Below are 4,471 nucleotides of genomic sequence, written 5' to 3' on the forward strand. Positions count from 1 at the left end.
TTCAGCAACCATGCTTGCCGTAAGAGGCGAATATGCTTGTCGTAAGAGGCGAATGCTGCTGAGTGCGGTGTTGAACAACAAATAACAAACAACAACATCTATGCAAAGTACGATACTAATAAATAATCATTACTGCAACATGAACGGCTACCTTCATACCGATGCACAAGTACATTCATCTAAGTGTTCATTTCTCCACCCAAACTGACAAGATACACATTGTTTGTTTGTTTGTTTGTTGTTTAACGCCGCACTCAGCAATATTCCAGCTTTATGACAGCGGTCTGTAAACAATCGAGTCTGAACCAGACAATCCAGTGATTGGCATCATGGAGCATCGATCTACGCAATTGGGATACGATGACATGCATCAATCAAATCAGCGAGCCTGACCACCCGATCCCATTAGTCGACTAGCTCTTACGACAAGCATAGTCGCCTTTTACGGCAAGCATGGGATGCTGAATACCTATTCTAACCCGAATCTTCACGGTCGCCTTGACACGTGGAGGAGCTGGGATGTATATGCTTGCTGTCTTGTACATATTATATGTGTGTGTATACTGCAATGATGTATGTTCTCTGCATGTGTCACTGTGTGATTTTTTAGAATTAAAATTTTGTTCTGTTCTGATATATAGCTTGGGTTATGCTGTGGGGCCGGCGTTAATTTCTTACTCACATCATGTAAAAAATAAACGAACAAACACACTGATTGAACAAACAGCCAAGACGGCTTTTATCTTCCGTGTATGTGAGGGGAATGGGCTTCATTTTTACCATTGAACAAAGGGAGACCACCCATGTCAGACTATTTCTTTGAGTGTATCAGTGGCGATGCTAGCTTGGGTTTTCCAAGGCGACTTGCGCAGCCTGTCGTTCCGCGGCAATAAAGTGCGGACGACCCGCCAACAACACACATCGTGCCTTACACACACCAGCAAACAGTCCCCAGTAAGACGAACGGTCTTTACCAGCAAACATTTTCATAATTAATCCAGAGAATGCTCAGGGACAAAACAAACTGAACCTGCCCTTCTTTTTATCAACGACGGTAACCACGGCAACGGCCACCACAACTTTATCTGCTTCCCCTTTTTAACATGTTTAAGTCTTTGGCCCCAAAGACATGCAGCCGTACAGATTCAGCTTTGCCGGAAATGGACGATGACGCCTCGTTCTGACTTCGTCTCCGTAACGTGGTTACCGTTGTCGTGGCCAACGTCCCCTCTGTTTTGAACAGATTCACTATCGCTCTTGCTCCATATCGCTCTGCATATCGTTGACTACAGCATCGTTTCAAGATCTTCTACTGACAAGATGTTTACAAGGCTGCATATTCAAGGTATTTAAGAATGCAATTATTGTATTTTAAAGTGTTTAGAACGTCGATAAGTACTGAAATTGGCCGTAGTTTGACAGCAGTACCGATAGTGATGACACTGGCCGCCATTTGCAATTGTTTTGATACAGAAATGGGTGTCTTCTAAATCTCTTGTCTGCTCTGAAATGAGAGCGGGCCGGATATAAATATGACGGACGATGTTGTTCAAACATTATAGATCAAATGTGTGACATTGTATAACTTTGATATCTATTTAAACGTAAACTACACTTTCAAACGAACGGGCTTGAAATGACATGACTAAAACACATGAACACAATGATGAAATGCTCATAGTCTCGATAGTACTCTCAACTCCTAATCCACCTGTCTGTCTGTCTGTCCGTCAATCCATTCAGGTTCTGAAGAGTAAATAAGAGCTGTACAAGTTTTTGTAGAGATGGGTTGCAAAATATCTAGATCTATATTTGTTGACTAGAGGCTGGGCGATGTCTTTTATCAAAGTTGTACAGTGTAACCTCGTTAACTCGAACTCCTTAACTCGATATATTCATTGAACATGTATTTTAATGTATTATTAAATTTGTTTATTTTTCTTTTCAGCACGGGAAGACATGATCCGGTATCATGTCACTCCTGCTGCGAGTTTATGGCCGTCGCTGGATGAGGAATCCGACTGTGTATGTAGTTTATCTACATCTGTTTCGGATTTGGCCGCCGAATAGATCACTTAAGTGCTTTTGTCGATGTCCCCCACGCACACTATTGACATTGCCCATTTTCTCTGTGTGTTATTGTGTCCTGAAAAATTACTGCATGACCCCCCTCCTCTAATTGCATGATTCAAACAGTCGATCAGAATTTCTGTCTTGTTGTAGCGCCTTATTGCATGTGTAACCTGTGTATCACACTGACTTTCTTTTGCACATTGTTATTTGAAAACCGCCTATATACCTCGCCCACTGACCCTCCTTTCTCCCTCCCTCCCCACTCACTGATGTAGCATCCCCGGGCTGCGTCCCCGATCCCCTCTCCCAACCCTCTGAGTGTTTTCACCCCCTTCTGGGCCCGCCCTGACCACGGTGAGACGCTCCCCGACCCAGTCACCATCACCTACGTCGACCATTATCCTGCCCCTAGTGATGACGACAGTGACTACTGGGTCTACGAGGACGAGGATGACGACAGCTTCGTGGAGGACCGAGAGGTTCATCCTCTGAGGAAGGCGCTGAGGAGAGTGGCTGCCTTCTGGAGGAGAATCTTCTCGTAGATTTCTCATCCAGTGTGTCTGTGTGTGTGTGTGCGTGCGTGTGTGTGTGCACGTGCGTGCGTGCGTGCGTGTGTGTATGTGTGTGTGAGTACGAGTGCAAATGTGAAAGGATGTTGTATTGCATGTGTGACAGATAGTGTAGGTGTGTATGTGTGTTGGGATTTTTTTTGCATGTGTGACAGATAGTGTAGGTGTATGTGTGTTAGGATGTTTTTTTGCATGTGTGATAGAGAGTGTATGTGTGAGAGGATGTGTTTTTGCATATGTGGTTGAGTGTCAGTGTGTGTGTGTGAGAGGATGTGTTTTTGCATGTGTGACAGAAAGTGTAAGTTTGTGATGTGTGTGAGTGTGTGTTTTGAATGTGTGGTTGGGTTTAAGTGTGTATGTATGAGTGTTCGTTTCACATGTGTGTTTTGGTGAGTGTAATCATGTGTGTATATGGGAGTTGGAGTGTTTGCATCTAGTATTGTGTGTAAGTGTGTATGTGTGACGGCATGTGTTTTGCATGTGTGTTTGATTTTAAGAGTTCATGTGCGACGGGATGTGTCTGGCGTGTGTTTTGAGTATATGCATAAGAGGATGTGTTTTGCATGTGTGTTTGTGTGAGAGGGTGTGGTTTGGTGCCCCTGTAATAAAGCATTTCTCCCTGTTGGACTGTTTTGGCTACACCCTTTGGGTTTATGTTTGGACACACTCTTTCGATCTTCTTTTCATTTGTTTTGGCTCACCCTTTGACTGACATTTCTAAGTTGATTCCGTTCTCTGATATAGGAGAACCGTTTTTGTGCTCACTTTTGGCCCTGCTTTAAATACCTTTTTGGACACATAATTTTCCATTTCTTAAATATATCTAAATAAAAATGGATTAATGGTATACACATGAGTCTGTTTTCCTTCCTTGGATCTAACAACGACTGGGTGACAGCAACACAGCAGTAAAGGCAGGTGACGCGAGTCAGGTGTTAATATAATTTGAAGTTGTTATAGCGAGAATATTTATGATCAAGTTAATATATTAAGGGGCCATTTGCCCTGAACCGTTGTGTTGCTGTCTTCTAGCCCAATTTACTAGAGGAATCTCCCATGGAAAGTCCGAACTCCATACCCATGGATAGCTGTTATATAGCTTGGAAGCCGGTGTAGTAACGCTTGGTATTTTACGATCACTTTTTCACTTACTGGTGGGTACATGTATGGCTGAAAGATCGAGTTATCTCCCTTCGCCGTCTGCCGATGTTTCTCCTATCATCGATTCTTCAGATATATCTACAGATATTCCCTTTCGTTTATGGGTAGCTGGTTGGAAAGTAAATATAGCAGTTTAGGCACACATGATCATGATAAAAATGGTGACAAAAATTGAAACGTAAGTTTCTTAGAAAACTAAGACTTAAAGGGCGACGTAATGCGCTTCTGTGTCTGGCGCCAGTTTCAGTTCAGGTCTACACGTTGTAAATAATGCCTAATGGACACCTGGGTCAATCAGAGTACTCGTGAACTCTTAGATTGATATAAATCATGAAATTGGAGTCAACAGACAAAGAGAGTTGTGTTTGAACGACCTGAACCAAACTTACCAAAGCAGCCAATCTGCCCGGGGATAGTCGCCCTTTAAATGTTTGAACTCGAAAATCGCATGGAACCCATATGACGGTGAAGGACACCTTGTAGGAATGGACTTTAAGATAAGCGTTTATACCTGGAATGGAACCTGGGCCTTAGGCGCGATGAGCCAACGCCTTAGCCACTCAGTTACATCCTCGCCCCCTTATGTCATCTATATGCGAGACCCGTGAAGATCCGGGCTGCAATAGGCCTTCAGCAACCATGCTTGCCGTAAGAGGCGAATATGCTTG

General features: G+C 43.4%; 1 long non-coding RNA gene across 1 annotated transcript; it reads left to right on the forward strand.

The window, feature by feature from the left end:
* Positions 1-1,310: 1,310 nt before the first annotated feature.
* LOC125381895 lies at positions 1,311-2,148 on the forward strand. Its single transcript, XR_007222119.1, has 2 exons — positions 1,311-1,345; positions 1,949-2,148. It is a non-coding gene; the product is annotated as an uncharacterized LOC125381895 (long non-coding RNA).
* The last annotated feature ends 2,323 nt before the right edge of the window (positions 2,149-4,471 follow it).

This window comes from Haliotis rufescens, unplaced genomic scaffold (assembly GCF_023055435.1).
Source record: "Haliotis rufescens isolate VD_foot unplaced genomic scaffold, xgHalRufe1.0.p SCAF_2, whole genome shotgun sequence".
Classification (NCBI taxonomy): domain Eukaryota; kingdom Metazoa; phylum Mollusca; class Gastropoda; order Lepetellida; family Haliotidae; genus Haliotis; species Haliotis rufescens.